Here is a 13,462-nt window from a genome sequence, read left to right on the forward strand (position 1 = left end):
TTGTAGCTGCGGCTGCGGTTGCGGCGGAGGCTGGGGCTGAGTCTGCGCCTGTTGACGTTGTTGCTGCAAGAGTTCCTCGACTTGTTGTCGCCGTCTAGCGATTCCCACGGTGTTGTCAGCTGATGGTGTCGGCGCGTTGCGGCTAGTAGTAGCACGCACTCCTCTTCTGCGAACTGGAGGGCATCATTGGTCGTTGGAACAACGTTGGAGGCGTTTCCGTTGGTGCGTGCAGATCTTCGGAGCGACATCTTCACCAAAAGTTCTAACAGTCGAGAACTTGTTAGAACTTACCCTAATAGGCTCTAAGGCAAAAACTTATTCTAAAACAAACATATCTCGGACCTATTTATTATGACTTCTTATGAAAAATTATATAGGTCTTTATTTATTATTAGAGTGGGTTTCTATACTTAGAAAAACAAGTCATCTTTATTTTCTAAGTGTGTTTCTAATCATCCTATATGACTTAATTCTCAGGCTCGAAACTTATCTTTGTTCCAAAGTTAACAATATTGAGGGAGGGCTGGGATCAGTAAAATCGTTCCCACTACTAAGGCCCCCTAACTCTCAATAAGGAAACTTGGTTCATTGATTTGTATCCACCTTCACTGAACTTAGTCATTATTTATTTTATTTATTACTTATTATGATTGCGAAAATAAATCAAACTCATACATGAAAATAAAATAACATGAACTTAATTTGAAAAAATTTCACTTATTACAATCATAAAATAAAGAAATAAACAAAACAAACATTGAAAAAAACTAGCTATTCTTAAAAATCGGGATCTTCTACATCCGATCCTTCATCTAGCATATCATTATCTATCTCCTTATAATCATCATTGTCTTGAGCCTCAAAATTTCCTCGGGGAAGATTTAAGAAGATCCTATGTTGTTGCTCATTAGTGAATTGAAACTCTAAATCATAGGTGAACTTAAGTATGAGAGAATAATATCTTAGGGCTGCTTGTAAGTCATCATCATTATTTATATTCTCCCATATTTCTTCTAAAGTTAAAATTGCTGAAGGAAAATCTTTTAAAAGCCTAATTACTAGGACATATTGTTCTGCAGCTCTCATCATAATTTGCCTAGATTCTTGAAGGTGACCTATCTCTTTGTGGAACAAGATCAATCTTCGAGTGATCTTTTCTAGTGCTCCTACGGTGTTTCTTGGCTCCCTTATTCTTTTTAAAGCCTTAATGGCTCGGATATCCTCATTGCTTAAAGCTCCATTCACTCTTAACTAAAACATAAACACTAAAGTCGTTAGCTATACACATAGACAAAGTAACTTGTAACTTGTAACTTAAACACTTACTTGGCGGTCCGATTCGGAGCTTTGAGCATGTGTATCGAGGAGAACTTCATGCGAAGGAACCGTTTGCTCTGATACCAACTGTAACGACCCACTAATCTAGACTACTTGGACCATTAACGAATCTATACATAAAACTTACATTTTTGCGGAAATACCATAATTATATTGAAAACTTATGGAAACAAAGGTTACTTTCATAAAATAAGTAGGATATGGGTACCCATTGTCTTTAAAACAAAAATAACTTAAAAACTAAAAAGTGTTACATAGAAAATGCGGAAAGTACATTTAAAACCATAAAAAACATAAACAAGACTACATCCTCGAAACGAATAACGCTCGGCCCCTTGACTCCATTCACCATCGATACACATCCTCTAAGCGTCACGAATCTTTCCGCCTCTAAAGCTTATTTCCTGCACATAAACAGAAAGGAATGAGCCTAACGCCCAGCAAGGAAAATCTAACACATAGTCATAAACATAAACATAATGTCATAATAACGTAAAGACATATCATAACACATAATACACTTATTATAATGGCCATTATTACTTGGGGTCCCATAGACTAAACAAGCATATGCCCATGGGATTAATGGGGTCCTACTAGCTAAGTAGGTCATATGCCCATAACCCATTTGGGGTCTTGTTAGTCATATGGGTCATATGCCCAAGCCTACAAACATACACATATACATATCATAACACTTTTAATAACATAAAAACATATAGATAACATAAGCACATAACATATTAATTCTAGCCTATTTTCCTTACCAAAGTTACCGGGATTATGGACTGAGTTGGGACTTTTGGAACACTCCTAAAACCATAAGAAAGAGTGAGTCTAAGAAAGGAGATGAAATGAAAGAGAATAGGAAGACTAAACCATAGAAAACATACTTACCGACTTATATGCTTAAAAGCTTGGATTCCCTAACCAAAATAAGAATAAGGTTAGGGGACTGAGTAGAAGGTTTTGAGAAAGGAAATAACATAAAAATACAGAAAAGAACTAGAGTTTTGGGTTTACCTCAAAGATTGCAAGATCAATCTAACATCCACCGAAATACTATAGCACTCACTTCCCAAAGTGTTTGATAAGCTTATGATGTTTAAGCTTATAGTTTTTCCCCAAACCAAGTGTTTACACTCTCACACTCACTTAACACTAGCAGCCTCTGAACTTAGAGCAAATGGTGAAAAATGGCTGGGTACTAGGTCCTATTTATAGAGTTTTGGAATGAAAGTATCTTGATTTTACTTGAATAAAAATAATGGCTTTTTAAGTGAAAATCATTTGAATAATCGTTCAGCAGAGGCTGAAGACTCGTTCAAAAGATGCTGGACTTATGAAGAAGTTTGAATGGCTGAAAGGAAAAGAATTCAAAAACAATTGAACATATGCTGAAGGAGGCGATATATCGCCCCCTGTAGGCGATATATCGCCTGGGCCAGTATGCCCGAGGCGACCGTGCATCATTTCGTGTTTTCCGTATCTACGTGCTGCGACATATCGCCCCCTATAGCTGCGATATATCGGCACTCGCTGAATATTTAAACACGAAATTACACATTTTTAGCTAAGTTTGAATGGAGTAAACAGCCTTGACTAAGCCCTCAACGTACTCAAAGCTGCTGACTGACCCTATAACATTCAAACTTTACTCCTTATTATATTTAATCCTCAAAAATCTTAATCCTTAATTACCATTCAAAACATGTGCTTAAAATCCTATTGGTTGATATCTAAACCTTATAGTATAAAATATATAATCCTTAATATCAGTCACATTAATCAAACCTTAGGTTAACTTAATATTCTTAAACTATAGATTAAACTTAGAAAATCTATAAGTACTACTATGAGTGTCCAAATAATTCCCGGTCTGAACCAAAAATCCACAATAACAAAGATAATGCTATAAATACTATCATACTATTATCTATCTTAGCTAAGTAAAGTTCTTGGACTCTACAACATCATAATACCATCGTCCAAGATGATCACAATCCCCATTCAAATAAACTTTTGAATGCTCTGTTCATCTGATTCATAAACACTTGGCATTAAACAAGTTCTCAAATCATAACTCAGCACTTCCAATGCCCTTATCTGTTATAACAACAGACTTCTGCATATTTCCTTTCCTGATCTCTAACTGGTACTGACCAGATCCAAGATTCACCTTAGAGAATTCCATCTTACTCACTAGTTGAACCTTTAATTCTTACAACTCTGTCGAGCCATTTAAAATAGTGCTTTAAAACCTGAATCCATCCCTGACACCAATCCAATCACCATACCATCTCTCCATATAAGCAAAACCCTGGCAATTCCCCTGGAAGCACATCCAGAACTCACAGACTAGTCCAGTCTGTCCTGATCCCGCTAGCACAATCTAAGTGGTATCCACCATACTAGCTAAGAGTTTCATGCACCTCTCTGCCATAAAACTCTAGCTCTCAGTACATATGTCATCAGCATACCAAATCTATGCACAGTGCCAATTGTCACAAGGCTTCCCACTCTTAAGCCCAAGAGTTACTATGCTTTCCTTGCCATTTAAAATTGCCCCACACTGGGCTAACCAATCCATACTCTGGATCATACTAAAACCAGTCAGTCATAACCAACTCAAGAAAAACACTGATGAGCCTTTCCACAATAATTCACCCGATCTCTTAAATTACCAATACAATATCACTTTTTAATCATAACATAACCATATGACTTATATCAGATTTATGCTTCTCTATATACAACAAATAAAGAACAACATGGCACCAAATCAGTCAGCACAAAATAAAGATCAGATGCAAAAAGCTGACCTGCCACCCCCGAGGAACTAGTCTCGGTCTCAGACTCTGACTGCCCCGGAATAAACACTCGAGTTGGAATGGAGTTGTCTATCCCCTTTTGCTCATGCTCTCTTAGCCTTGGGTAATCCCTTTTTATATGTCCAACCATTCCACATAAGAAACATGTCTTTGGTCGGCACCCTTTCAAATGATGCCTCTTTCATCGAACACATATTGGATAAGTCCTCCATCGCTTCTTCTTGCCTGCTCCAATAAGTGGAGATACCACTATCTGAGCTCTGTGATCCCTAGCACTCTTCTTCTCATCTCTTATGCTCTCAACAACAAGAGCCTTCTCTACCACCTGAGCATAGGTAGAAACTTCATGCACTGGGGCAATTTTAAAGCCCTGAGCTATTCAAGGATTCAATCCTTGAATGAACTTTTCCTTCCGAGCTACATTTGTGGGTACCATGTCTAAAGCAAACTTGGCCAACCCATCAAATCTGCTAACATACTCGGTTACTGTTGCCTTTCCTTGAACGAGACTCAAAAACTCATTCATCTTAGCAGTCTTAGCTGCATCACATTAATTGTTAGCACTGCAAATTTGACATGATCCTGAAAGACCCAGGCCTCACGCAAGGCCTTTGCGAGATTGACCTGTCTCACCCCACGTGAAGGTCAAGCTTACTTCGCCTTGATTACCTCACTGAAGGTCCTATGGAGCCACACACCATCGTCTCGCGAAGCCTCACAGGCGTGCCCACCAGCTACGCGCGCATCTCGCCCTGTCTCGCGAGGTCACCAAGGCGTGCCCATTTGCCGCGCCACCAAGGCCCTGCGAGGGGGTGTCTCACACACCAGGGGCGCATCACTAAGGGGCCTTGCGAGGGAGGCCTCGCACCATGGGAGCCGCGCCATCAAGGGGCCTCGCGAGGGAGGTCTCGCACACCAGGGGTGCACCACCAAGGGCCTCGTGAGGGAGGCCTCGTGCCAGGGGAGCCGTGCCATCAAGGGGCCTCGCGAGGGAGGCCTCGCGCCAGGGGAGCTGCGCCATCAAGGGGCCTTGTGCCAGGGGAGCCGCGCCACTAAGGCCCCGCGAGGGGGTGTCTCGCGCACCAGGGGCGCACCACCAAGGGCCTCGCGAGGGAGGCCCTGTGCCATCCAAGGGCCTCGCGAGGGAGGCCTCGCGCCAGGGGAGCCGCGCCACCAAGGGCCTCGCGAGGGAGGCCCTGTGCCATGAGAGTTGCGCCTCCAAGGGCCTCGCGAGGGGGCATCTTGCCTCGCACACCCAGACATCTGGCGAGGCCACGCCGTCTCGAGCTCCCAGGACCGTCTCGCACACCAATCACCTATGTCCATGGGTGGCCTTGAGGTGCTTCGGGCATCTCGCGCCAAGGACCCGAGAGCCCCACCTCGCGCCACGACCCTTACATGTACCAAGTGTCTCACTCCCTATACCTCGATGCAGTATCTTTTACGAAGACCTATGGAGACCCTAATGCTTAGAGGCTCCAGTACGAGTCGAAAGGATCGTACTAGTACGATATTGTACGAGGTACGACCTGTAGGACCCCGTATGCCCGATCCAAATACTCATGCCAGACAAGTAGTGGGAGTACTAGGAGAGAGGGCATGGCCTGTGTGTCTATGGCCAGATGTCAGAGTCGACACCACCACCTCCTGCACCACTATGCTTGGCACCACTCCTCTGACATTCGTACGAATCAAGTAGTGGAGACATCCTCATGGTACCAGGCCATGTACTGGAACCAACACCACTACCCCTGATACCACTCTCCTGACAGTGTACTTGTGTACCACCTGGTCCCTTGGACCACAATGTATCCAGGGCCATTAGAGCCCACTATAAAATGAACCCCACTTCCACATGGAAGGGGGTTGGAAAAAACACTGTAGCATTACACCATAAGAAATACAAATTCAGTTCACCATTTTTCTTCTGCAAGTGTTCTTTGAGTTTCCAATTAGATATTTAAAGTTTTTCTCTTGATAATCTATACGTTTATATTTTTCTAACTTAACTTGGTTGATGAGTTCTCACCATCAACAATTTAGCGCCATCTGTGGGAAGGATAGATTGCAAGTCACTGTTCTTCCATCGATTCCGATAAGAAAAAATGCTGCGACATTCGAAACGGTTGAGAGAGCCGCGCGAGGTGGAAGTCCACCTTGACGGAGATCAGCTAAAAGCCTCCATGAGGGATCCTCCTCCACCTGCAAACATGGAGGCCCCAAGGGAGCTTGAGGTGCCCAGAGACGAAAGGGAGGCTTCGTCCCCGGCAGTCCCATCTGAGGAGGATCGCCCAAGGTCGGTGACTGCCCCGGCAAGGGGTGCCGATGAGTTCCTGCCTCCAAAGCCGCCGTAGGTGCCAAACCCTGGTCGATAGGATCTAGGCCCGTCGAAGGGCCGGGCTGATAAGCACCCTTGGGTCCACTCCGTCAACTCAAGCTCGAAGTCTCAATTCTACGAGGACGAGATATGAGAACTTCACCGCAAGAATCAAAGGCTAGAGACCACCTTGGAAAACATGCAAGAGGTGCTAAATGGGCTGTTGCAAGGGAGATCAAACGTGACACTCCCTAAGTGCAAAGAGAGAGAGAGCAGAAAGAGGCAGAAACCACTGTCCCAGTAGATGACGGAAATATGCGACTCTCCACTAGTAACACCCCCGAATGAAGCAGCGCGAACATCCCGGACCACCGAAACAGCCCCAGAAGCAAGAGTCGAAGGCCAACGCTGCCCCTCGCAATGATGACGAGGTCACCTCAAAGAGAGCACCCTCCGATTTACGAGAGGAGCTCAACAAAAAGAGGGTAGGTAAAAGGACCACACCCCCTATGGCGCCCCAAGAAGGGAAAGGAAAGGGGGATCTTAACCCGTCCGCTTTGAGAGACTCCCTAAGCAAGAGGAGGCAGGACTTGGACACAGAAATGAGGAGCCTGCGAAGCAAAATCATCACCGCCTCCGGAGGTCAAGCTTTTAAGGAAGAATTCGATCATGAGTCACCCTTCATCAGGGAGATCTAAGCCATCTGGCTCCCAGCCAACTTTAAGGAGCCCCATATGACCCCCTACGAAGGAAGCACAGATCCAAAATACCATCTGGACGCATTTAACGATCTGATGAAACTGAGGAGAATTAGTAGCGGGGCCAGATGCCACTGCTTCGCTGTCACATTGAAAGGATCTGCCTACAAATGGTTCAAAAGACTTAGACCGGGGTCCATCAGGTCCTGGCAATAGTTTTCCGATGAATTCCTCCAATAGCACCATGCCGTGCGGGACTACACGATGCCATGCACCAGCCTTGCCAATGTGAAGCAAGGAGAAAATGAGAGTCTAAAGAGCTACATTCACAGGTTCAATATGGAGGCAGCTAAAGTGGGGAGCCTGACCAGCTGAGAGCTGAAAATGGCCATCACAGTTGGAGTGCGCCTAGGAAGAAAATTATGGGATAACATGCTCAAGAGGGAGGTCACAGACTTAGATGATTTCTACGAGTGGGCGCAAAAGTATATTCGCGTGGAAGATGGTCATGAGAGCCTCAAGGCCGGAAAAGACCAAAATTCACCGAAGCCCTTAATCCGGGAGAACCAAGGCAATGCTAAGAAAAAGAGGGTCTATGAGGGGGCAAGGGATGATCAGCCTCGAAAGCATCAGAGCTCTGACGAGCGCAGACAAGGCCCCTACACCTATTATATTGACCTCACTCATGCGAGAGAGCATATTTTCGTCACAAACGAAAATCAGGTCCCTTTCAGAAGGCCCCCGCCAATGAAAAAAGACCAGTCTAAAAGAGACCCCAGCAAGTGTTGCCAGTACCACAAAGATATAGCCCACACAACTGCGGAATGCAACCATTTGAAGGTGGAGATTAAGGAGCTCATCCGCAGGGGGCATTTGGGTAGATATGTGCGCAAGGAGAACCATAGGCCAGAAGAAGAAGCGTCCTCGCCGCGGGCGCGAGAAGTAGCCCCAGAAGTGCAAGGAGAGGTCAAGACCATCTTTGGAGGACCACGATTTGGGGGCGAATCAAGGAAGGGACAAGATAGATATGCCAAGGAGGCCAGGCGAAGTCCACCACCGTGCGTCCTGAGTCTGGAGCAGCGCCCCCCGAAGGGTTTCAAGGGTGAATGACTCAATAACTTTCACCGAAGAAGACGCTCGAGGTGTACACTTCCCCCACAATGACCCCCTAGTGTTGACAGTCCAGCTTGCTAACATGAGGGTGCATCGGGTCTTGGTGGATAACAGGAGCTCTGTGGACATCTTATATCGCCCAGCGCTGGAGAAGATGGGACTAAGCCTTCGTCACCTAAAGCTTTGCACTACATCTTTGTATGGATTTACGGGGGATTCGATATAGCTCCTGGGGGCAATCGAGTTAGCCCTTACTATGGGAGAACAGCCCAGACAAACCACCATAATGGCAAACTTCGTTGTGGTAGATTGCGCCTCATCCTTAACCGCGGTATTAGGGAGACCTTCCCTAAGAGAATTGAAGGCGATAACTTCTGTATACCATTTAGCTATGAAATTCCCAACTCCCGGGGGAATATCATGCATGAAAGGAGAGCAGAAGGAAGTAAGGGAATGCTATAACACATCGCTCCGCATAGCCACAAAGCTGATAGCACCTATGGCGATGGTTGTGCACGAAGGCGCGAACCCAAGCGAGTTGGACCCACGAGTCATATAAGAGCCCAGAGCTGAACCAGTAGAGGAATTGGAGGAAGTAACGGTCATGAATGAGCCATTGAGGAAGTTGAAAGTAGGAAAAAACCTTGCTGATGACATGAAGGAAAAACTAGTAGAGTTCTTAAAATCCAACCTCGATGTATTTGCCTGGAGTCACGAGGATATGGTAGGGATAGACCCAGCGGTCATGTGCCACCACCTGAACATCGACCCGAAAGCAAGGCCGGTGAGGCAGAAAAGTAGAGCACTAGACCCAGAAAGATACGCGACCCTAAAAGAGGAGGTTGACAAGCTGAAGGCGAACGAGTTCATTCGAGAGGTGTTTTACCCACTATGGGTGTCGAACCCAGTGCTGGTCCTGAAGCCCAACGAAAAATGGAGGACTTACGTGGATTTTACCAGCCTTAACAAGGCCTGCCCTAAGGATAGCTTCCCGCTCCCTAGGATAGACCAGTTGGTAGACGCCACAGCGGGACACGAGCTACTTAGCTTCATGGACGCATATTCAGGGTATAACCAAATACCCATGAACCCTGCTGACGAGGAGCACACTTCGTTCATAACAGACAAGGGGTTGTACTGCTATAAAGTGATGCCCTTTGGTTTAAAAAACGCAAGTACCACTTACCAGAGGTTGGTGAACAAAATGTTCGCAAATCAAATAGGAAGGAACATGGAAGTGTACGTGGATGATATGCTGGTGAAGACAAAAAAAGCGGAAGAGCTCACTAGCGACCTCATGGAGATGTTCAACACCCTTCGCAAGTACAGAATGAAGCTTAACCCACTCAAATGTACCTTCGGGGTTTTGTCAGGAAAATTCCTGGGTTTCATGGTGAATTCCCGAGGTATTGAGGCCAGTCCTGAAAAAATCAAGGCCTTGCTGGAAATGAGCCCGCCACGGAGTAAAAAAGAGGTGCAGTGCCTGACGGGGAGAGTGACAGCCCTCAATAGATTCATCTCCAGGTCAATTGACAAATGCCTCCCTTTTTTCAACATCCTAAAAGGGAACAAAAAGTTCGCTTGGGATGACGAATGCCAGGATGCCTTCACCAAGATGAAGGAGCACCTTGGAAGGCCACCCCTTTTGGCCAAGCCAGAGAAATGGGAGAAGTTGTACCTATATCTAGCTGTATCTGAGCATGCCATAAGCGCCGCCTTGGTCAAGGGGAAAAAGAAGCACCAACACCCTATCTACTTTATGAGTAAGCGGTTGGTAGACGCGGAAACCCGGTACCCGAAAATAGAGAAGTTAGCATATGCCCTGGTAGTGGCTTCTTGAAAATTGAGGCCCTATTTTCATGCTCATGCGATTGATGTGCTCACCAACACCCCCTGCGTCAAGTCTTGCACAAGCCAGAAACTTCAGGAAGATTACTAAAGTGGTCGATTGAATTGAGTCAGTTCAACATCACTTACACCCAAAGGACCTCCATCAACGGGAAGGTACTTGCAAACTTTATAGTCGAGTTCACATACCAAACCCAAGAGGAGGGGGAAATAGAGGAGAAGGAACAGGCACTTGAAGAGGAGAGGCACCCCGAAGAATGGAGTCTCCATGTAGATGGGGCATCTAATGAAGGGGGAGCCGGTGCTGGCATAGTGATGACAGGACCTGAAGGGCACAAGATGTATTGTGCCTTGAGATTTGGATTCGAGGCTTCCAATAATGAAGTAGAATATGAGGCGCTGTTGGCTGGCCTGCGGCAAGCTAAGGAATTAAAGGTATCCCACTTGCATGTCTTTAGTGACTCACAGCTGGTAGTGTTTCAGGTGAAGGGCGAATACCAAGCTAGAGGTCCAAAAATGGCTGCATACCTCTCCAAGGTGAAGGAGTATTTGGACCAGTTCAAAAAATACACGATAGAATAGATCTCCAGGGAGCAGAATACGAATGCCGATGCACTCGCGAAACTCGCCTCCACGCGTGACGAAGATACGCTTGAGTCTATACCGGTTGAATATCTCCCCAAGCCAAGCATAGCCGAAGAGAGGATCAACACGGTCAAGAGCTCTGAGGAGCCATGGTTTGCCCCCATTAGGAGGTACTTGAATGACGGGACCTCGCCCTTGGACAAGAAGGAGGCCCACAGACTGGCTTACAGAGCCGCCCAATACACCCTAGTAGACGGGATCTTGTACAAGAAAGGCTTCTCTACCCCACTCCTGCAGTGCTTTGATAAGGGAGAGGCGTCAAAAAATTAACAAGAGATACATGAAGGGGAATGTGGGAACCATGCTGGGGGGCAGTCCACGGCAAAAAAGGCCGTCCTCTAGGGGTATTATTGGCCTACCATGGAGAAGGACGCGAGTGACTTCACGAGAAAGTGTGACAAGTGCCAGAGACATGCGACTTACCCACGGCAGTCACCAAATGAGTTAGTGAGCATGACCAGCCCGTGGCCCTTTGTTGTGTGGGGGATTGACTTGATAGGGGCACTGCCAACCGGAAGAGGAGGAGCCAAGTACGCGGTGGTAGTGGTCGACTATTTCACTAAGTGGGTGGAAGCGGAGCCTTTAGTCAATATAACGACTAAGCAGATCACCACCTTCGTCAACAAATATATTGTTTGCAGATTCAGAGTACCTTACAAGATCATCTCCGACAATGCAACACAATTTGAAGGAGGAGTGTTTGAGGACTACTGCAAGGCAAAAGGAATCAGGAGGAGTTTCTTCGCAGTAGTACACCCCAAGCTAATGGGCAAGTAGAGGCCATCAACAAGATCCTGAAAAGGAACTTGAAAACTAAGTTTGAGAAGTTGAAAGGGGCCTGGGTTGAAGAACTCCCGAATATGCTCTGGGCCTACAGGACCACCCCCGTTCTACCACTGGGGAAACACCCTTCGCCTTGGCCTACGGCTGCGAGGCTGTCCTTCCGGTAGAAATGAAGGTTATCTCCTTCCGCACTCAAACATAGGATGACTAGGCCAACACCACAGCATTGGTCGAGAACTTGGACCTGCTGGAAGCCAAGAGAGAAAGGGCACAATTAAGGCTGGCTACGTATCAACAGTGGGCAGTGAGGTATTACAATTCAAGGGTGTGAGAGAGAAAGTTCAGGGTAGGAGACTTAGTATTGAGGAAAGTACTCCCCAACACGTGAGACCTGGGGGCGGGGGTACTAGGAGCGAACTGGGAAGGACCCTACCAGGTCACTCAGTGCATACCACCAAACACCTATAAGCCGGCACGCATGGACGACACCGTCGTGCCTCGGGTATGGAATGCGGAGCACCTCAAGAAGTACTACCAGTGAGACTTCTACATCCAATGCAAGCAGTATCCGTGCTTAGTTTGTTACGTGTTATGTTAGCTCAGTAGACAAGAATCAAGGAGGGTGCTAGATAACCTCCCAAGAAGATGTAAACTTTTTATATATATACATATCACTGTAACCTGCCTACTATGAATGAAAGTGTTTATATCTTCACATGCTATTTTTCTCCTTTATGTGAGCATCAATCAAAGTGCCTACCGAAATAAACTTCACCAGACACTTGGGGGGAATAGTGGCCCGTGAAGGCAAAACATACAGCAAACAGGAGGATCCTAAAAAGGACCCTCTATCAGGAGGATCCTAAGGACCCTCTATCAGGGGGATCCTAAGGACCCTCTATCAGGGGGATCCTAAAAAGGACCCTCTAACAGGAGGATCCTAAAAAGGACTTGTAACGCCCTACTTCCTTAGAGCCGTTACTAAGTGAGTTTTAAGGCAAAACAGTGTGCAATGAACTCGCTAACCGAGGTTTTGAAACAAAAGTGTGACTAATTAAAAGTTAAGGCTGTAATCTTTGAAAATGCGTCGTTTCATTAAAACTTCTATTATTAAACGTCTGGGATCCCAAAATAAGGTTTGAAAACTAATTACATCTTGAAATAAGGTTACAGTTGAGAAATCATAAAATCATAGATTATTACAGCCATTTTCAAATAAATCCCCAACCAAAGCAGTCGGGCAGGCCAAACATGTACGCGTCGCTTCACGCTCTCCGTACTCATGGTTGGTTGACTCAGTCCCTGCTTCTACCTGCCACACGGAGCACCCGTGAGCCGAAGCCCAGCAAGAAAACCCAAATAATACATAACATATGCAATTCATATAGCTGGCATAATTTACTGATAAATAGGAAAACCATCATAATAAACAAGCACGGCCATGCCGCCCCAGAGGCCTTACCAAAGCCTGGGGTTTCGGTTCTCACCGCGAGGATAACTCATGTATCCCTTGGGTCCCACCCTGAATATAAGCATCTCATGTGCCTTGGGTCCCACCCTGAATATAAGCATCCCAAGTGCTGAGTGTTACTTTCGGCCCCGCTGCCGCACCCAGCCTACGCCGCTCTCGGCCCTTGCCGTTCATTTCAGTATAATCACACATATAGTACATTCGAAATAATCATTCACACACATCATGATTCATTTAAGGTTAAACATTTGCACATAATACAATATGGGGCCATGCTCTGCAATCACATAGTGGGGCCATGCCCTAATCTCGGGTGTTACGGTTTTCTTACCTGCGTCCCGAGCTTTCCGATGCACCACGGTCACGAGCACGGTCCTCAAAGCACGAGCCTCTCCGAAAACCTAGTCACAACACACAC

This window comes from Humulus lupulus, chromosome 1 (genome assembly GCF_963169125.1).
Source record: "Humulus lupulus chromosome 1, drHumLupu1.1, whole genome shotgun sequence".
Lineage (NCBI taxonomy): Eukaryota > Viridiplantae > Streptophyta > Magnoliopsida > Rosales > Cannabaceae > Humulus > Humulus lupulus.